At 45.8% G+C, this 22,411-nt stretch overlaps 1 pseudogene across 1 annotated transcript; it reads right to left on the bottom strand.

Annotated features, from left to right (window-relative positions):
* Nucleotides 1–255: 255 nt before the first annotated feature.
* Nucleotides 256–21,978, bottom strand: LOC147119729 (uncharacterized; annotated as a pseudogene). Its single transcript, XR_015078070.1, has 3 exons — nt 21,870–21,978; nt 19,954–20,948; nt 256–4,210 (listed from the first exon to the last, which is right to left on the bottom strand). The product of XR_015078070.1 is annotated as an uncharacterized LOC147119729 (transcript).
* Nucleotides 21,979–22,411: the final 433 nt, after the last annotated feature.

The raw sequence follows: 22,411 nt of genomic DNA, 5'->3' as shown, positions 1-22,411 counted from the left end.
AGCAAGAGAGTTCTTTCAAGGGTTGGTTGGAAGGAATTTCAGATGAGTATAAAGTGAGACACTGTAGTTCAGTCTATGACACCCACAAGCCATGTAGTCAAACGGAACCAGCTTAGGGTTAGATGTGGTAGAAGGTGAACTAGGTGAGAAGTGAAATAATCAAGAGTAAGAAAAGTCCCAAAATGGAACAGTGGGTAACAGAACATCAATAAGTCTCCTCTGATCATGGAGAAATCAAATATTCAATACACTGTGTTTGAAACAAAGCTGCTTTATTCAGTATTTATACAGAATATTAATCTCCAGCCCAGGTATAGGGGTTATTAAGATCAGCAAAAACACACTCTGACTGTATACTAGAGGTGGAAGTAGTACTATATTAGATAGGAGCAGACTAAGAAAGACTACGAAAAATTCAAAAATGGGTTTAGAATGCATGTACGTAAACGCACAAAGTGTGGTGAATAAGGTTGGTGAGCTACAAGCACAATTAGCCGTGTGGCAATATGATGTTGTGGCAATAACGGAAACGTGGCTTAAAAACGGTGAGGACTGGGCACTTAATATTCAAGGGTACAAGGTGTTCAGAAAACATAGGGAAGGAAAAAAGGGAGGTGGGGTGGCAGTGCTGATTAAGGAAGACATTGTAATGTTGGAAAGGGAGGATGTTCTTGAGGGTCAAGGGCAGAATCCATTTGGTTAGAGTTGAGGAGCAAAAAGGGTATGATCACACTATTGGGGGTATTCTACAGGCCTCCAAATAGTGAGAGGGAGGTAGAGGAGCAAATCTGCAGGGAAATCGCAGAGATATGCAAGAGCTGAAGAGTGGTGATATTGGGGGACTTTAATTACCCAAAGATCGATTGGGATAATGCTGGGGTAAAGGGAAAGGAGGGGGAGGAATTTCTGAAATGTGTTCAGGATAATTTCCTTGACCAATATGTTCTTGGCCCAACTAGGAAGGAGGCATCGCTGGATCTGGTGCTGGGGAATGAGGTGAGCCAGGTCGACCAAGTGTCTGTGGGAGAACACTTGGGTACGAGTGATCATCGTATCATAAGATTTAGATTAGCAATGGAGAGGAGCAAGGAACAATCTAGAGTGGAACTTCTAAACTGGAATAGGGCTAATTTCAATGGGATGCAAAAGGATCTAGCCAGGGTAAAATGGAACCAAAGACTGACAGGAAAAATTGTAATGGAACAATGGGTGATCTTTAAGGAGGAGATGTTCCAAGTACAATTTCAAAACGCACATTATAAAATACATTTCCTGATTCAATTACTTCCAGTCCATATAATCAATTTTAACTTCACAAACAAATTATGCCCAGACTTTGTGATTTTACAAAGAAGACAAAAGTAACAATTGCGTTTGGATGCGAGTCATTTATCCTCCCCTTCGAGCAATGTGTCTTGGAAAATAGGTTTACACAGGATATACGGCACAGAAACACACCATTCGGCCCAACCAGTCCATGCCGGCGTTTATGCTCCACTCGAGCCTCCTCCCGTCTTTCCTCATCTAACTCTATCAGCATAACCCTCTATTCCCTTCTCCCTCATAGGCTTGTCTAGCCTCCCCTTAAATGTATCTATACTATTCGCTTCAACCACTCCCTGTGGTAGCGAGTTCCACATTCTCCCCACTCTCTGGGTAAAGAAGATTCTCCTGAATTCCCTATTTGATTTCTTGGTGACTATCTTATATTGATGGCCTCTAGTTATGCTCTTCCCCACAAGTGGAAACACTCTCTCTGTATCTACTCTATCAAAACCTTCCATAATTTTAAAGACCTCTATTAGGTCACCGCTCAGCCTTTTTTCAAGAGAAAAGAGACCCAGCCTGTCCATCCTTTCCTGACAGGTATACCCTCTCATTTCTGGTATCATCCTTGTAAATCTTCTCTGCACCCTCTCCAGTGCCTCTATATCCTTTTTATAATATGGTGACCAGAATTGTACGCAGTGCTCCAAGTGTGGTCTAACCAAGGTTCGATACAAGTTTACCATAACTTCACTACTTTTCCATTCTATAACAATTCAATTCTATAACAATCGATCCCAATAATCTAACCCAATAGGTTAAAGTCTTAAGTCCAATTCTGTCAGCATGCTGCGACATTCGATGTCTGCAGATATCATAGGAACATAAGAAATTAGGAGCAGGAGTTGGCCATTCGGCCTCTCGAGCCAGCTCCGCCATTCAATAAGATCATGGCTGATCTTCTACCTCATCTCCACTTTCCTGCAATGTCCCCATATCCCTTGATTCCCTTAATATTCAAAAATCTATCGATCTCTGTCTTGAATATACCCAACGACTGAGCCTCCACAGCCCTCTGGGGTAGAGAATTCCAAAGATTCACCACCCTCTGAGTGAAGAAATTTCTTCTCATCTCTGTCCTAAATGGCCGGCCCCTTATTCTCAGACTGTGACCCCTGGTTCTAGACTTCCCAGCCAGGGGCAACACCCTCCCGGCATCTACCCTGTCAAGTCCTGTAAGAATTTTGTATGTTTCAATGAGATCACCTCTCATTCTTCTAAACTCTAGAGAATATAAGCCTAGTCTACTCAATCTCGCCTCATAGGACAATCCCCCCATCCCAGGAACCAGTCTGGTGACCCTTCGCTGCACTCCCTCTATGTCAAGTATATCCTTCCTTAGGTAAGGAGACTAAAACTGTACACAATGCTCCAGGTGTGGTCTCACCAGGGCCCTAGAAAATTGCAGTAAGACGGCTTTACTCTTATAACTGCAGATAAATTCTTAAAACTGCTGGATCTCTTGCTCTGCCATCAACCTCTTATCAAACTGAAGCTGGCATTGCCTAATATGGTCGTCTCTGGCTACTGCACAGTCCAGAGACACAAGTCTGCATTTTCTTCAACACACATCAACAACGTTAGAAGCAGTAAAAACACTGTGGCCTTCCTGGGGCAGCACAAACCACTAGTCTCCAGACTTTTCTTATCCCAACATCATATTTCTGATCGAAACATTCTCTGATGAAAATATCCAAGGCCAGTTGGTTGCAAACACCAGCTGTTGCTCAGTGAAATCTCTCTCTCTCTCTAATGATACCAACCACATTTTCCCCGATATCGAATGAACTAAACATGAACACCTTTCAGAAGCTGAATTAACCGAGGTCCATATGCCAACACCCCTCTCATCTTCCATTCACTTCAATTGAAAGGAAACCGACAGATTGGACCAGTCAGGGTTTGAAAGATATTTACAACAGATTCTAGATGTTCTTAGAGTTGGGATCTTTCTCGATTCTGTCCACTCGAGGAGTTAGATAACAGACTTTCTCCTGTGAATATAGAGCTGGGGTATTGGCCCGTGATGTGTTCACTTGTTCATCTTGTTGACTCTAAACCTTTGCCAATTATTTGATGTAATCTGTTTACTTGTACATACTTTTTTAAATACACTTGCTGAGTGGATTTAAATTTAAATTGAAAGCAGGTTTGCAGGTGTGATGCTCTATTTACACATCGAAGGTGAGAGAGATGCTGTGGGACACGCGCTAAGTCCAGTAGCTGAAAGTGATTAACAGACTGGGTTTTGTGTTTAGCGATTCCGGGCTTGTTACCGAGACCTTCCCTGGATACCAAGGCTAGGAGAGGCACTCTGGAAGGTATGGGAAGCTGGGACTTGTCCATGAGAGTAACCGAAGGTATGAGAACTGAAATAATCTCGAGTTAGAAAGGAGAAAAGGCCCAAAAATGGAACAGTAGGTAACAGGACATCAATTAGTCTCCTCTTATCTTGGAGACATCCAATATCGACACACTGTGTGATTTGATATATCACAATATTAAACTCCAGCCCAGTTATAGGGGTTATTATCATCAGCAGAAACAAACTCCAACTGTCAGAATGAACATGTTTCAGTCTGGGATGTGATTAACAGCAGCAATAACAGCAGAATCCAACCCCTGCAGCCACTTGTGAACTCGCTGGTGTGTCAGCAGGCTGGATGACCGAGTGAATCCCTTCCCACACACAGAGCAGGTTAACGGCCTCTCCCCAGTGTGACTGCGTAGATGAATTTCCAGCTGGGACGGGTAACAGAATCCCTTCCCACAGCTTCCACATTTCCACGGTTTCTCGGTGGTGCGGGTGTCCTTGTGTCTCTCCAGGTTGGACGATCAGTTGAAGCCTCGTCCACACACAGAACACATGTACGGTTTCTCCCCGCTGTGAATGGTGCGATGTTTTTTCAGGCTGTGTAACTGGTTAAAGCTCTTTCCACAGTAAGTGCACTGGAAAACTCTCACTCGGGTGTGAGTGTCTCGGTGCTTTTCCAGTCACACTGATGTTTGAAATCTTTTCCCACAGTCAGAACAGACAAACATTTCACCTTCCACATTCGTAGGCTGATGATATTCCGGTCCTGATGAATTGAGTGACTCTGTCAGATCTTGACGTGATGTTTGGTTTGAGTTTCCCGTCTGCAAATCCTCCCCTTCTGATACCCTGTAAAAGGAGTTTACAAAACTCATCACTGCAAGTACAGGACAGAAATTCAGAACAAACAATTCTAGTTTCTATGGAACATTCTTTCCTCTTTTGTTCCTCCAAAGCTGTAAATCCCCATCCCACACATTGTCCCTCCTCCCTGTGTTAAAATCCAAACGCATCACACGTCTCAAGGCAGTTTGTCCTCTGCTCCCAGTTTTCTCCACCAACTCTGGCTGGGTTCAGTTCTACACTCACTGGTTCCCCTCCCTCTCCTCCCCTGAAGGTGCTGACTCTGGCTGGGTTCAGTTCCACACTCACTGGTTCCCCTCCCTCTCCTCCCCTGAAGGTGCTGACTCTGGCTGGGTTCAGTTCTACAGTCACTGAGTCCCCTCCCTCTCCTCCCCTGAAGGTGCTGACAATGGCTGGGTTCAGTTCTACACTCACTGGTTCCCCTCCCTCTCCTCCCCTGAAGGTGCTGACTCTGGCTGGGTTCAGTTCTACAGTCACTGAGTCCCCTCCCTCTCCTCCCCTGAAGGTGCTGACTCTGGCTGGGTTCAGTTCTACACTCACTGGTTCCCCTCCCTCTCCTCCCCTGAAGGTGCTGACTCTGGCTGGGTTCAGTTCTACACTCACTGGTTCTCCTCCCTCGAAGGTGCTGACTCTGGCTGGGTTCAGTTCTACACTCACTGGTTCTCCTCCCTCTCCTCCCCTGAAGGTGCTGACTCTGGCTGGGTTCAGTTCACTCACTGGTTCCCCTCCCTCTCCTCCCCTGAAGGTGCTGACTCTGGCTGGGTTCAGTTCTACACTTGTACAAAAGTAAAACACTGTGACTGCTGGAAAACTGAAGTAAAAACAGAAACTGCTGAAAATACTCAGGCAGCATCTGTGCAGAGAGAAACAGAGTTAAGGTTTCAGGTCGCTGTCCTTTCATCAGAACTCCTTCTGCACTCCACATTGAACAAAGATTTGTCTCAGGGATCAGTTCTGAGTACAAGGGGCAAATCTGGGGCCCTTCTGTTACAAATGTGTGGGCTGTAAACCGTAACCTTCAGGAGAGATGGTGAGAAAGCCCCTATAAGACAGGGGGAGGGATCTACAAGAAAGGAAACCAGCCTAAATATAAAAACAGGAAAGGAGAGCACAGGAAAGAGTAACGTTTGGGAGAACATTGATCGTCAGAGAATAAATAGAGTTATAGAACAGGAGTTTAAAAAATGATGAAAAATAAAGTGAGAGGAACTGCTATTAAAAATGAGTGAAACTGTCTGTGCAGCAATGCACACAGTGTCTGTAATAAAACAGGGGAGCTGGAGGCAATCATGCATTGAGAGGAACCAGACATAGTAGGGATTACTGAGACATGGCTACAGAAAAATTAGGGCAGGGAATTAAACATTGCAGGGTATAACATATTTAGAAATGATAGAGAGGGAAAAAGCGGAGGTGGAGTAGCTGTACTTATTAGGGATAACATAATGGCAGTAGAAAAAAGTGACGCAGCTATCAGCAATTCAGAAATAGAATCCATGTGGATAGAGATAAACGATAATAAAGGATCAATCATGTAGTGTCCGTGTGTTGATAGAGACACTGAAGACAGGAGTTGGTTCATAGGTGTTTACTAAGCAAAGTCTGGGGGGGGGTTCTAGCGGATATACACAATATACAGGCTTATATAGCCCGAGTGGCCATTACCGGCATTACAGCACACCTGGGGCTCTTAAAGGCACATACACTACAATTCCTCCCCTTTTAGCCAACCAGTACATCATATTTTAAGTAACTATTAATTACATGTTATAAGAAAAATAATATACACATTGCTGTAGTTAATTAATTATAAGTCAGTCTCTCAGGAGGCTTCCTGACTCGGTCCGGATAACGCCTCGGGGGTGTAGTGGTTTCTGGTGGTGTAGTAGGTTCTTTTGGCAAGGCTGATTCGGCTTGAATGCCAGTGTTGGGTTCATCGGGTTCCAGTATCACCGGATCGGAGGTAGATATGGGTATCTACTTCATCGTTAGGCGTATAGAGTTGTGGTGTAGGTTGTCCCTTTTCGGATGACTCTATGATTTGGTCAGCATGGCGCCTTATTATGCTCTCTCCAATGTCCACGGTATACATCAGCGGTCCTAGTCGTGTGCAGATAGTTCCAGGCTGCCATTTCTCGGTACGGTAGTCCCGGGCCAAAACTTGTTGAACTATCTGGAAGGTTCTAGTTGGCCTTTCATTCATGCCTTGAAATTGCCGGTTCTCCACGTCCCTTCTGATGTTGGGCTTGATCAAATCCAGCCGGCATCTTAGGCTTCTATTGAAGAACATCATGGCGGGAGTTTGGTTTGTAACCATATGTGTTGCATTCCTGTATGCGAACAAGAAGTTATCCACCTTGTGCTGAAGTTTTATGTCTTCATTACCCATGGCCTTTATGGCCTTCTTGAAGGTCTGGACAAACCTTTCAGCCAATCCATTGGTGGCGGGATGGTATGGGGCGGACGTGTAGTGCTTAACCCCATTGTTTTTTAAGAACTTCCTGAATTCTTCGGACACAAATTGCGGTCCATTATCAGAACAGATCTGTTCAGGCAGCCCATTCCTGGCAAATATGGTCCTTAATACTGTGATGGTTTTTTCCGTGGTGGTGGAGGACATCTTTATTACCTCCGGCCACTTGGAGTGTGCATCAACCGCGATTAAGAACATTGAGTCCATAAATGGACCAGCAAAGTCGATATGTACCCTTTGCCATGGAGAGGAGGGCCACTCCCATGGATGTAGAGGGGCTTGTGTTGGGGCGTTTTGGACCTTCTGGCATCCTAGACAGCTCTTGGTCATTTCTTCGATGTCTCCATCGATACCTGGCCACCATACAAAGGCTCTGGCTAGGTTCTTCATTTTCACTCCACCCAGATGCCCCTCGTGAAGCTCCTTTAGCACTTTATCCTGGAGTTTGGGTGGAATCACCACTCTGGATCCACACATCAAGGTTCCTCGGCACACTGACAGCTGTTCTCTTCTTTGCGAGAATGCTGGCAACAGTGGTTCGCCATGCGCTGGCCATCCCTTCACCGTTAAATCGTAGACTCGTGAGAGAGTCGGGTCATTTCTCGTCTCCCTTTCAATGGCAGAATTTGTTACTGGTAGACATTCCACTATGGTAGAGTGGAACATCTCCACTGGGTCTACTGTAGGTGCCTCTTCTACCGTTGGCAACGGTAGGCGTGATAAACCGTCAGCATTCCCATGCTGTTTTGATCCTTTGTATTCTATGTTGTATTGGTGTGCCCCTAGAAAAAGGGACCACCTCTGTCGCCTTTGCGCTGTCATAATGGGAACACCCTTTTTAGGGTTGAATATGGAGATGAGGGGTTGATGGTCAGTCAACAAGGTAAATTTTTGTCCGTGTAGGTAATGGTTGAATTTCTTCACTCCCCATACCAGGCTGAGTGCTTCCCTGTCGATTTGGGCATAGTTACGCTCAGCTGAGTTTAATGAGCGTGACGCAAAAGCTATCGGCCGTTCTGAGCCATCAGGGAATTTATGCGATAATACTGCTCCTATGCCGTAAGGGGATGCATCGCACGCCAGTCTGATTGGCAGTGATGGGTTGTAATGAGCCAAAACTTCTTCGGATGTGATTAAGTCTTTGCATTTATGGAAGGCACATTTACAGTCTTCGTTCCATTTCCAAATTACTCCTGTTTGTAGCAGTTAATTAAGAGGGTGTAGAAGAGTTGATAAGTTCGGTAAAAATTTATGATAGTAATTTATTAATCCCAGGAACGACCTTAATTGTGAAACATTTTTAGGTGCTGGGGCTTTTATGACTGCTTCAATTTTTTCAGGTGACTTATGCAACACTTCCTTATTAATTATGTGTCCACAATATGATATTTGATTTTGGAAAAATTTGCATTTGGGGCGATTTGCTCGTAGGCCCTGTTCTCTCAGCCTAGTGAGCACCTGCTCCAAATTGGCAAGGTGCTCGTTGTCGTTTTCTCCTGTTACAAGGATGTCGTCTAGGTAGCATTGAGTACCCGGAATCCATTGGAGGACTTGCTCCATAGCTCTTTGCCAGATAGCTGGAGCGGATGCTACTCCGAAAACCAGTCGATTGTACTGGTACAGACCTTTGTGTGTATTTATCGTGAGATATTTTTTTAGAGGCCTCTTCAACCTCCATCTGTAGATATGCCTGTGCCAAGTCAATTTTGGTGAAACGTTTCCCTCCGGATAGTGAGGCGAAAATATCTTCTATCCTCGGAAGAGGATACTGTACTGTGTGAAGGACTGGGTTTACAGTCACCTTGAAGTCTCCACAGATGCGAATTTTTCTCTGTTCTTCAGATTTACCATTATTCAATGCTTTCTTCATGACTGGAACGATGGGTGTTGCCCACTCGCTCCAATCTATTTTGGATAATACGCCTGCCTTTTCCAAATTCTCCAGCTCTGCCTCGACTGCTGGACGAATTGCGTATGGCACCGGTCTTGCCTTAAAAAACTTGGGAATGGCTGCATCTTCCACTTTTATTGAGGCAGTGATGCCTTTCAAGGTTCCTAGTTTCTCTTGAAACACTTCTTTGGCGTTGGCCAAGATGTCTTTTAATCGTTCAGGTATGATGTCATCATCGTTTTTTTCCTTACTGGTCACCGTCAGTGCCTGAATGGAGTGCCAGTCTAAACGTATCTTTCTGATCCATTCACGTCCCAACAACGGTGGACCACCATCTTGTAGAATGTATAAATACAACTTTTGTATTTCTTTGCCGTTGTATACAACAGGCACCCTTATTTTTCCTTTGGGGTATACTTTCTGCCCCGTATATGTTTTTAAGGTAATGGATGTGTCTTTTAAAGGTATATGTGGAAATAGCCTCTCGTAATCCCGTCGATTTATTACGGTTAGAGCTGATCCTGTATCTAGCTCCATTTTAACTGGGGACCCTGCTATCGTGAGGGTAACCCAAATGGTTTGGTAATCATCTTTGGCAAGTACATTATGTAATTTGAGACAGCTTAGTCTCTTGTTTTCGGAGCTACTGTCCGTCATCATTTGTACCTTTCTGTACTTTTCTTTATTGATTTTTTTTTTTCTGTCTGTGGATTTATTTTGTCCAGATCGGCATACCCGTGCAATGTGTCCAATCTTTCCGCATTGCCTGCATGCTTTGTCCTTGAACCAGCAGTCCCTCTGGTTATGGGTGGATCTGCCGCAGCGATAACATCTTTCGAAACCCTGTGTCATTTCATGGGTGCCGAAGTCCTGTGTCTTTTGTTGTATCTCTGCAGCTCCTCTTGCTGCTGCTTCGTATGATACAGCCATACTGAAAGCCTTGTCCAGTGTTAAATCTTTTTCAGAAAGCAGCCTTTTTTGTGTTCCTTCACTTAAGAGACCGCAGACGAATTTGTCTCGAAGATATTCTGCTAGTCCTGCCCCGAATTGGCAGTACTTTGATAGCTTTCTTAATTCGGTGAGGTAATCAGTGTTACTTTCATTCTTGTGTTGATTTCTCTTGAAGAATTTGAATCGTTCCGCTATCAGCAGCGGTGTTGGGTTTAAGTGCTCCTGCAGGGTATCAACAATTTCTTTAAAATTCTTGTCTTTGGTTTGGCTGGAGTGATTAAATTTCGTAACAGCCCGTATGCCTTTGCGCCCATTAGGTTCAGCAGTACTGAAGCTTTTTTTCATCTTCTATTCCATTTGCAGTGCAATATACCTCTACTCTTTCCACATATGTGGGCCACTCCTCTATTTCGCTATCAAAGGCATCAATATTGCCAGACTTAGGCATCTTAGAAAAGATATGGTACTTCCCGCGCTTTCCCGCCGCTGCTGCTGATGACAATGCTGTTTCCCGCGGTTTCCGTTCTTTTTTTTTATTTACAGTTGGAGACTCGTTCCCGCCAGACTTTCTCTCTAGGTCTGAACGCCGACCTGCTTGCAGCACCGGCCATCTCCCGAGTGCTCCCTCCCCGTCTGTTATTGCTTGCCTCCGATTTCGCTGCTTGTTTCAGCTGTAGAGCCAGCCGCTGGAGCCCCAGCCTGACGCCCAGGAAGGATTAGCGCAGTACCTGCCACCAGCTTGGCCAGCTGGTGAAACCACAGCTTCTTTCACTTTCTTGAGTCTTCTGGACGCCCGAGGAATTGATGTCCTTGAGGTGCTGCCGAATTGCAGGTAAGTCCGTTTCCACTTCGTCGCCACTGTAGTGTCCGTGTGTTGATAGAGACACTGAAGACAGGAGTTGGTTCATAGGTGTTTACTAAGCAAAGTCTGGGGGGGTTCTAACGGATACAACACAATATACAGGTTTATATAGCCCGAGTGGCCATTACCGGCATTACAGCACACCTGGGGCTCTTAAAGGCACATACATTACAAATCACACTAATAGGGATAGACTACAGACCACCTAATAGTGCAAGGGAGGTGGAGGAAGAAATATGCAGACAAATTAGGGAAATAAGTAAAAAACTTGGAATAATAATCATGGGGGATTTCAACTACCAGATATTAATTGGACAGAAGAGATAGGTAACGGGGATAAGGGAATGGAGTTCCTACAATGTGTACAAAGCTCAACAAGGGAGGATTCGCTATTGGATCCAGTAATGGAGAATGAACCAGAGCAAATAAGAGAAGTAAAAGTAGGGGAACATATAGGCAATAGTGACCATAATATAAGACGCTTTAAGATGATACTTGAGAAGGACATAAGTATGACAAAGACCAGAGTGGAGAAAAGCTGATTTTCAGGGGCTCAGAATAGAACTTGGGAAAATAAAATGGACAACAATATTGACAAACAATGATGTAGAACAGCAATGGGAAACATTTAAAATGGTATTCAACAGAATCCAAGAAAAATGTATTCCGCTAAAAAACAAGAACAAGCTCAATGCTAATGAGACATCATGGATGAATAAAGCCATAAGGGAAAAATTGAGGATAATGAAAGAGGCATACATGAAGTACATGGACAGCAGGGGAGAGCATGATAAGGGAGAATACAAAGGGATTAGGAGAGAAGTCAAAAAACAATTAGGAAAGCAAAGAGGAACCATGAAATTAAATTATCAAGGAACATAAAACAAAATAGTAAAAAAAGGCACGTAAATTAAAAAAAGGAAGGTCGGAATGGGAATAGGGCCACTAAGGAATGGATAGTACAATACCACAGGCAGCAATAGAGAGATGGCAGAGATATTAAATAATTACTTTGCTTCAGTATTTACCAGGGAGATAGAACAAGTTTAGATGACATCGGATGATGAGATTAGTAATGAATTAACTGCATTTAAAATAAAACGAGGAGATATACTAAATAAATTAATGAAACTCAAATAGAATAAACTCCCGCGCATCCGCGCATTTTAAAAGAATCTAGGGAAGAAATAACAGAGGCATTACTACACACATTTAGTCATTCATTAGAAAACGGTGTAGTGCCAGAGGACTGGCGGATAGCTAACGTAATACCGATATTTAAGAAGGGAGATAGAGCATGTCCAGGGAACTACAGATCCGTCAGCTTAACATCGGTGGTAGGAAAAATAATGGACACAGGGAGTGGTTGAAGCGAGTAGTAAGGATACATTTAAGGGGAGGTTGGACAAGCAGATGAGGGAGAAGAGAATAGAGGATTATAGATAGAGTTAGATGAGGACAGACAGCAGTTGGCTCGAGTGGAGCATGAACGCCGGCATAGAATGGTTCGGCCGAATGGCCTGTTACTGTGCTGTACATTCTATGTAATCCGATGTAATCGACGTGTGCAGAGTGAGAGTAAAATCCATGAGTCCCTGGTCACTGGGAGCCTGAAGCCCTGCCCACTCATTGTTCCTTTACAAATATGGCCGCGCAAGCGCTCTAACAGTCGATGAAGCAAGAGGGCGGCACATTGACCCTTCCACTTCCCTTTGCAAAAATGGCGACCGTTAACCTGTGCATTTTACCCTGAAAAAGCCCCGGAGCTGCAAACACGGAACCTGTAGGTTCTCATTCGGATCCTGCGGCCTACACCAGGTGTTTATGAAGCTCACCCACCGGGTGCGTTACCTTCCTGCGCCCTGTTGATTCGTAATCGGCGATAAACTGCAGCTCCCGCCTCGGTCTGCTTCCCGCACTCGCCTGGCCCCGAACACAGTGACACTGCGCATGCTCCAAATACAGGCGGGCACTGCGCTTGCGTGCTGGACTCCTCCAGTGTGAATAGGGCACATTCTCCGCCGCGAGGCATGCTGGGGAACAGCCCCGTCCTTGAAAGCCCCAATTAGAGAATGAAGAATGAGTTTCTGTGATCCCATTGAAAGAAAATTCATCAATAAATAACATAGAAGATAGGAGCAGGAGTAGGCCATTCGGCCCCTTGAGCCTGTTCTGCCATTTAATGAGAATAATTTACACAGAAACCCAAGTGCACGGGCACTCTGCCATGGTTCAGTCCTGGATGTGATTAATAACAGAATCCAAACCCCCTGCAGTCACATGTGAACTCACTGGAGTCTCAGCAGGTGGGGTAAATTTCTTACCACAAACAGGATATTGAAACAGCCTCTCTCCAGTATCAGTGCCCTGATCGCACATCAGCTGCTTTGAACTTTGAAAGCTTTTCTCTCAGTCAGAGTATTCAAAGCAACAGTTCTCAATGTGGACACTCTGGAGTGTCAATAGTTGGGACAACGGAGTGAATCCCTTCCCACACGTGAAGTATCTAAACGGCCTCTCTCTGGTGTGACTGTGCTGATGTGTCAGTAAATGAGATGATTGATTGAATCACTTTCCACAAACATGGCAGTGAACGGATTCTCCCCCTTATCAACATGTTCGTGTGCTAATAGGTGAGATGAGTGAATGAATCTCTTTCCACACTCAGCTGGCGAACAGCCTCTCCCCAGTGAGACTGTATCCATGCGTTTCCACCTCAGACAGGCAACTGGATGCATTCTCACAGTACCCACATTTACATTGTTGATTCAGGTGGGTGCACGAATCTCACAGGCTAGATGATTTGTTAAAGGTGGATCCCCACATATAACATGTGTCCTGTTTCTCCCCGCTGTGATTGGTGCTTTTTCCTTCTATATCTAAAGGCCGATGATATTCAGGTCCTGATGAATCCAGTGAATCTGTCAGATCTTGACGCGATGTTTGTTTTGAGTTTCCATCTGCAGATCCTCCCCTTCTAATACCCTGCAAATGGTATTTACAACAGGATAGAAATTCAGAACAGACAAATCAAGTCTCTATAGACAATTTCTTCCCTCCAGTCCCTCCTAAACTGTAAATTCTCCATTCTGCACACCCTCCTTCTATACTTACTGTCGAAAAACAACATTCATTACACCATCTGTGATTTTGTTTCTCCCTTTCTCTCTAGAATTTGCTGAATCTGGCTGGGTGCAACAACAAGAACAACAGCTTGTATTTATATAGCGCCTTTAACATAGTAAAACGTCCCAAGGCGCTGCACAGGAGGAATTTGACACCAAGCGACATATGGAAAAATTAGGGCAGATAACCAAAAGATTGGTCGAAGAGGTAAGTTTTAAGATGCATCTTAAAGGAGGAAAGAGAGGTGGGAGGTGGAGAGGTTTAGGCAGGGAATTCCAGAGCTGAGGGCCGAGGAAACAGAAGGCAATGCCACCAAAGGTTGAGCGATTATAATCAGGGATGCTCAAAAGGGCAGAATTAGAGGAGTGCAGATATCTCAGTGGGTTGTGGGGCTGGAGGAGATTACAGAGATAGGGAGGGGAGATGCCCTGGAGGGATTTGAAAACAAGAATAAGAATTTTGAAATCGAGGTGCTGCTTAACCAGGTGCTAATTTAGGTCAGCAAGCACAGAGGTGATGGGTGAACAGGAATTGGTGCAAGTTAGGACACAGTCTGAGTTAGGACATGGGCAGCCGATTTTTGGATCACCTCCAGTTTATGTAGGGTAGAATGTGGGAGGCCAGCCAGGAGTGCATTGGAATAGCTAAGTCTAGAGGTAACAAAGGCATGGATGAGGGTTTCAGCAGCAGATGAGCTGAGGCAAGGGCGGAGACGGGCAATGTTATGGAGGTGGAAGTAGGCGGTCTTTGTTATGCTGTGGATATGTGGTTGGAAGCTCATTTCAGGGTCAAATATGACACCAAGATTACGAACAGTGTGGTTCAGCCTCAGACAGATGTCATGGAGAGAGTTGGAGTCAGTGGCTAGGGACCGAAAACAATGGCTTCAGTCTTCCCAATATTTAATTGGAGAAAATTTCTGCTCATCCAGAACTGTATGTCTGACAAGCAGTCTGACAGTTTAGACACCGTGAAGGTGTCGAGAGAAGAGGTAGTGAGGTAGAGCTGGGTGTCATCAGCCTACATGTGGAAACTGACGCTGTGTTTTCAGATGATGTCACCAACGGGCAAAATGTAGATGCAAAATAGGAGGGGCCAAGGCTAGATCCTTGGGGAACACCAGAGGTAACAATGCATGAGTGGGAAGAGAAGCTGTTGCAGGTGATTCTCTGGCTACGATTTGATAGATAAGAATGGAACCAGGTGAGTGCAGTCCCACCCAGCTGGACGACAATGCAATTAGCTCACCTCTACATTTAGGTAGGAATAACTAGGAGAGGCATTGGCCCAGAAATTCGGGTCAGAGGCTTCCCGCACGTGCAAGCCCCTGAACTGCACTTACCTAGCGCGCGGCCATTGTGCTGTGGGCCCGCATGGGATTCCGATCCTGGGCCTCCTCCAACTGCCGGCATGCAGTGCTTGCATATCCCAGGGGCGCAGTTAGTTTGAAGCGTCCCCTGGGATCACGTGGGCCATGGAGAGCCAATGGTAGCAGGGAATCTGTATTCATAGATTTGACAGGAAGACCTGTCAAATTTATGAATACAATTCAGCCCCAAAACATCACTAAAACTTCAACTAAATTTTAAAAAATCACATTTTTAAAATAACTATAAATTACGTAAAATAACTATTTTAAACAATAATTTAAATTTTTGAATAAATTAATTACAGTGTCTAACGGGGCTAAAAATAAACTTACCTTTCTTTAAAGTATTTAAAAATAATAAACCTGTGGAAAAAATGTTTTAATTTTACTTAATTCACCACTTACCTTGTTAAAAGCAGGCCTTGCGACTGCTTTTTACAAGCGTAGCTCCTGGAGACTTACCCTCCCGGAGAAACCTGCAAAAAAAACAGGAATTCCAGGTCTACACGCTGCCTCTCCGGCGCACGCGTTCGAACTGTGAACCCCTTCCTTTAAGGGAACGGAAGTTCTGGTTTCCCATGCATGTGCAGTGCATGCACGAAATCGGCACTTTCGTTGGGCCTACGGGTGAGTACCCAGCGCGTACTCACCCATGGGGACCCGAAGTTCTGGGCCAATATAAATGAAAAGGTTCAATTCTAAAGTGGGTGCAGGAACAGAGGGACCTGGGGGTTTATGTTGAAGGTGGCAGGGCAGGTTGAGAAAGCAGTTAAAAAAGCGTACAGGATCCTGGGCTTCATAAATAGAGGCATAGAGTACAAAAGCAAGGAAGTTATGATGAACCTTTAGAAAACACTGGTTCAGCTACAACTGGAGTATTGTGTCCAATTCTGGGCACCGCAGTTTAGGAAGGATGTGAAGGCCTGAGAGAGGGTGCAGAAAAGATTGACAAGAATGGTTCCAGGGATGAGGGACTTGAGTCACGTGGATAGACTGGAGAAGCTAGACTACAGGAAGATATCAATGGACTGGTCAGGTGGAATGGAATTCAATCCGGGGAAGTGTGAGGTCATGCATTTGGAGAGGCCTAACAAGGCAAGGGAATACACAATAAATGGTAGGACACTGAGAAGTGCAGAGGAGCAGAGGGACCTTGGTGTGCAAGTCCACAGATCCCTGAAGGTAGCAGTACAGGTAGATAAGGTGGGTAAGAAGGCATACAGGAAACTTGCCTTTATTAGCTGAGGCATAGAATATAAGAGCAGGGAGGTTATGGTTGAACTGTATAAAACACTAGTTAGGCCACAGCTAGAGTACTGCGTGCAGTTCCGGTCACCACATTTCTGGAAGGATGTGATTGCACTAGAGGGGGTGCAGGGGATATTTACGAGGATGTTGCCTGGGCTGGGGAATTTTAGCCATGAGGAAAGATTGGATAGGCTGGGATTGTTTTCTTTGGAACAGAGGAGGCTGAGGGGAGACCTAATTGAGGTGTATAAAATTATGAGGGACCTAGATACAGTGGATGGAAGGACCTATTTCCCTTAACAGAAGGATCAATAACCAGGGGACATAGATTTAAAGTACAGGAATCCCTCCCCAACCGCGGGGGATATGTCCCTGAAAACCCCCGTGGTTAGTAAAACCGCGGTTGGCAAATTCAGTATAAATGTGTATAAACACAATAAAAAAGAATATAAAAATAATATAAAAAGCATAAAAGTCATGTTATTTACCTTATTCCTAAATTTAAAACCATGGATACGTGAATTTCACTGCCGTGATTGGCGAAAATTGTCGCAGAGTGGAAACCGTGTATATGTGAAATTCGCGTGTGGCATAACCACGGTTGGGGCGGGATTCCTGTAATTGGTCGGAAGCTTAGAGGGAATTTGAGGAGAATTTTTTCACCCAGAGGGTGGTGGGGGTCTGGAACTCACTGCCTGAAAGGGTGGTAAAGGCAAAGCCCCTCATCACATTTGAAAAGTACTTGGATATGCACTTGAAGTGCTGTAACCTACAAGGATACGGACCAAGTGCTGGAAAGTGGGATTAGGACGGACAGCTCTTTGTCGGCCGGCATGGACAAGATGGGCTGAATGGCCTCCTTCTGTGCTGTAAATTTCTATGATTCTAAGCTGGGATTGTTCTCCTTAGAGCAGAGAAGATTGAGAGGAGATTTGATAGAGGTGTTCAGAATCATGAGGTGTCCAGACAGAGTAGATAGAGAGAAACTGTTCCCATTGGTGGAAGGGTCGAGAACCAGAGGACACAGATTTAAGGTGATTGGCAGAAGAACCAAAGGCGACATGAGGAAAGTCTTTTACGCAGCGAGTGGTTATGATCTGGAATGCACTGCCTGAAAGTGTGGGGGAGGCAGATTCAATCGTGGCTTTCAAAAGGGAATTGGATAAGAACCTGAAGGAAAATAAATGTCAGGTCTCCGGGGAAAGGGCGGGGTAGTGGGACTAGCTGAGGTTCTCTTGCAGAGAGACAGCACGGGCTTGATGGGCCAAATGGCCACATTCTATGCTGTAACCATTCTATGATTCGAAGTATCAATATAGTTAATCTTCATTTATTCCTATTTTAATAACTTTTGCTGAATGTGGCCCTCGCCAAGGGCCAGGATATCACATTCGGCCCACCATGGAAAATGAGATTGACACACCTGAGGTAGACAATGTCAACCGGATTCCCCTCATCCCCCAACCCAGCAACTTCTTCACAAAACTCAAGCAAGTTGGCCTTGTTTTCTGGAAGCCATGTTGAATATCTCTAACAGCTCCTTCCCCTTTCCCCATGATCGAAAACAGCATCAGGGTCCCTTCAGGCACCTTCCCTGTCAATGATATCACACTGATGGGCCTCTAGTTCCCTTAGGATCCCTTCAGGCACCTTCCCTGTGATCGATATCACACTCATGGGCCTGGCTCTGATTTGTCCCCAATTTGGAAAATGGGAACTACGTGAGCTACCTTCCAATCTCAGGGAGCAATCCCTGACTCTATTAATTAATCAAGGATAGTCAGCATGGCTTTGTCAGGGGGAGATCATGTCTATCTAATTTGATTGAATTTTTCAAGGGGGTGACTAAGTGTGTGGATGAGAGTAGTGCAGTTGATGTAATCTACATGGACTTCAGTAAGGCTTTTGACAAAGTATTTGTGACAAAGCATGGGAAATTGGTCAAGAAGGTAAGAGCCCATGGTATCCCAGAGCAATTTGGCTCATTGGATCCAAAATTGGCTTAGTGGCAGGAGGCAGAGGGTGATGGTCAAAGGTTGTTTTTGTGACTGGAAGCCTGTGTCCAGTGGTGTACCACAGGGATCGGTGCTGGGTCCTTTGCTGTTTGTAGTGTACATTAATGATTTAGATATGAATGTAGGAGGTATGATCAGTAAGTTTGCAGATGACACAAAAATTGGTGGAGTGGTAAATAGCGAGGAGGGAAGCCTCAGGCTACAGGATGATATAGGCGGGATGGTTAGATGGGCAGAACAGTGGCAAATGGAATTTAACCCTGAAAAGTGTGAGGTGATGCATTTTGGGAGGACAAACAAGGCAAGGGAATACACGATGAATGGTAGGACCCTAGGAAGGACAGAGGATCAGAGGGACCTTGGTGTGCATGTACATAGGTCCCTGAAGGCAGCAGGACAGGTAGATAAGGTGGTTAAAAAGGCATATGGGATACTTGCCTTCATTAGCCGAGGCATAGAATATAAGAGCAGGGAGGTTATGATGGAGCTCTCCAAAATGCTAGTTAGGCCACAGCTGGAATACTGTGTGCAGTTCTGGTCGCCACACTATAGGAAGGATGTGATTGCATTGGAGAGGGTGCAGAGGAGATTCACCAGAATGTTACCTGGGCTGGAGCGCTTCAGCTATGAAGAGAGACTGGACAGGCTGGGGTTGTTTTCCTTAGAGCAGAGAAGGCTGAGGGGGGACCTGATTTGAGGTGTACAAAATTATGAGGGGCATAGATAGGGTAGATAGAAAGGAACTATTCCCCTTAGTAGAGGGGTCAATAACCAGGGGGCAAAGTTTCAAGGTAAGGGGCAGTAGGTTTAGAGGGGATTTGAGGAAAATCTTTTTCACCCAGACGGTGCTTGGAATCTGGAACTCACTGCCTGAAAGGGTGGTAGAGGCAGGAACCCTCACAACATTCAAGAAGCATACAAGACTACAGACCAAATGCTGGAAAATGGGATTAGAATAGACAGGGCTTGAAGGCGGGCGCGGACATGATGGGCCGAAGGGTCTCTTTCTGTGCTGTATAACTCTATGACTCTATGACTGGACTAAACTGAAGACACGGGCAAGGGGCTCACAGAGCACACGTCCAATCTCTTTAAACACCCTTGGGTGGAAATCCTCTGGACCTTACAGGCTTCAAGATTAACCCGCACGGTGACTTTGGTTTCAGTAAAGAGAGACGAGAAAGACCAAAGTGCCATTTGCCCCTCTCAGTGTGGCCCTGAAGGACTGTGTCCAGGCTGGAGTTCTGTTCCCGCCGTACGATCCTTCCCCAGATTGTCCTTTCTGAGCTCCAGCCAGGTGATGCAAAACACTCAGGTGGGAACGACAAAAATCCACAACAATGTCTTTAAAGCAAACTGATTTATTTGGCATTTATCCAGAATATTAAACTCAGCCCAATTACAGGGGTTATTAACATCAGCAGAAACAAATCCCAACTGTAAGAATGAACACGATTCACTCCTGGGTGTAAATAACAGCAGCAATAACAGCAGAATCCAACCTCTGCAGTCACTTGTGAACTCTCTGGTGTTTCAGCAGGTTGGATGAGCAAGTAAATCTCTTCCCACACACGGAGCAGGTGAACAGTCTCTCCCCAGTGTGAACTCACTGGTGCTGCAGCAGGTGGGATGACCGAGTAAATCCCTTCCCACACTCGGAGCAGGTGAATGGCCTCTCCCCAGTGTGAACTCGCTGGTGCTGCAGCAGGTGGGATGACTGAGTGAATACCTTCCCACACTCAGAACAGGTGAACGGCCTCTCCCCAGAGTGAACTCGCTGGTGCATCAGCAGGTGGGATGACCGAGTGAATCCCTTCCCACTCTCAGAACAGGTGAACTCCCTCTCCCCAGTGTGAACTCTCTGATGTTGTAGCAGGTTGGATGAATCAGTGAATCCCTTCCCACACTCGGAGCAGGTGAACGGCCTCCCCCAGTGTGAGCTCGCTGGTGCATTAGCAGGTGGGATGACTGACTGAATCCCTTCCCACATTCAAAGCAGGTGATCAGCCTCTCCCCAGTGTGAACTCGCTGGTGTCTCAGCAGGTGGGATGAACGAGTGAAACGCTTCCCACACTCAGAGCAGGTGAATGGCCTGAGCCCACTCCCGCAGTGAGAGCACCTGAACAGTCTTTCATCAGCATGAACTCGCTTGTGTTTCAGCAAGTTGGATGAATCAGTGAATCCCTTCCCACACTCAGTGCAGGTGAATGGCATCTCCCCGGTGTGAATTCGCTGGTGTGTCAGCAGGTGGGATGAACACGTGAATCCCTTCACACACTCAGAGCAGGTGAACAGCCTCTCCCCAGTGTGAACTCGCTGGTGTCTCAATAGACCAGAGGATCGGCTGAAGCCTCGTCCACACACAGAACCTGTGTACGGTTTCTCCCGGCTCTGAACGGTGCTTTCAGCTTCCATGTTCAAAGGTCCTGATGAATTGAGTGACTCTGTCAAATCCTGAAGTGATGTTTAGTTTGAGTTTCCCATCTGCAAATCCTCCCCTTTGAACACCCTGCAAAATGAAATTAAAACAGGAAAAAGGGAGGGTGAGAGAGAACCCACAAAAACACAAAGGCAGGTTGTGAAATTGAGCTGAATGAATCTGGGATTTTGTGGGTCGACACTAGAAAAAAGTGATCATGAAAACTGCCGGATTGTTGTAAAAACCCAACTGGTTCACTAATGTCCTTCAGGGAAGGGAACCCGCTACCTGGTCTGGGCCTACACAAGACTCTGGCCTCTATGGGAGGAGAGAGAGCGAGGTGGGAGGGGGAGGGGTGAAGGTGAGTGACTTTATACATCTGTAACTCGAATGGAACTTTGACAGCACCTCCCAAACACGCGACCTCCACCACTTAGAAGGACAAGGGCAGCAGGTGCATGGGAACACCATCACCTCCCAGTTCCCCTCCAAGTCACACACTGTCCTGACTTGGGCATATATCGCCGTTCCTACATCGTCGCTGGTTGAAAATCCTGGAACTCCTCACCTAGCAGCATTCTGAGAGTACCTTCACCACAGGGACTGCAGAGGTTCAAGAAGAAGGCCCAGCATCACTTTCTCAACGGGCAACTGGGGACTGACAATATATGGTGGCCTTGCAAGTGACTCCCACATCGAATGAATTAAAAAAATCTGTATACATAAAATGGATTGAAAGCCTCTACAGAAATACTTGTTCCTAAAACGATAATCTTTTACACTGTACGGACAGTGCCTGTTTAGCAACTTAATCTCCCCTAGAATCCACCTCCCTTCACAGTCCCACATTGGAAATTGTTGGGTCCCACTGGGCTCAGAAGTACTGGGGGTTAAACCCAGCAGCTTCTCCCCCCACTCCACTCCACTCCAGCTCAAACTGATGCAACAAGAAAGCCCTACACAGGAGGCCAGGGACCGAGTTCCACATCCACCGCACACCCTGATGCTAACCGGCTCTGAGTTGCTCCCTCTGCTGTGTCAAGGCCACTTGTTGTTTCTCCTGCCGGGTCACTCAGTCTCCGGCGCTGCCCAACAATGAGCCTTTCCCGCGCATGCTCAGCTCACGCTGCCCGGGTGATTGACGGGAGCTCCGGACCAATAGGAACAGCGGGACGGGGCTGGCTGACCGAGCGGGCGGCTGGTCTTCCAACCAATCGGACTTTGTGAGAGGCGGGACTTGCGGCACACAGTGGGCGGGGCTTAGCCCGGATCTCCCTCATTGGCTGAAACTCTGCCTCATTGTTGAAGCTGGTTTCTCTCAAACTCCAGGAGAAAACTGGACCTTTCTGTTGTGGCTTTGAACAGATGGAACCCTGTGGGGTGGAGCAAACATTGCAACATTTGGCAGTGAAATGGATTCACTCAGGACAGACAGCAGGGATTATTTCAGGAAATAACACAGTGTAGTGAGAAAGGAAATGCAGTGGATGTTGTGTAGATGGATTGTCAAAAGGTGTTTGGTAAGGTGCCGGACAGGAGGCTTGTTGATCAAA

Source organism: Somniosus microcephalus, chromosome 4, assembly GCF_052327205.1.
Source record: "Somniosus microcephalus isolate GS21.2 chromosome 4, FLI_Smic_1.0, whole genome shotgun sequence".
Classification (NCBI taxonomy): domain Eukaryota; kingdom Metazoa; phylum Chordata; class Chondrichthyes; order Squaliformes; family Somniosidae; genus Somniosus; species Somniosus microcephalus.
This window is presented reverse-complemented; position numbering and strand designations above follow the sequence as displayed.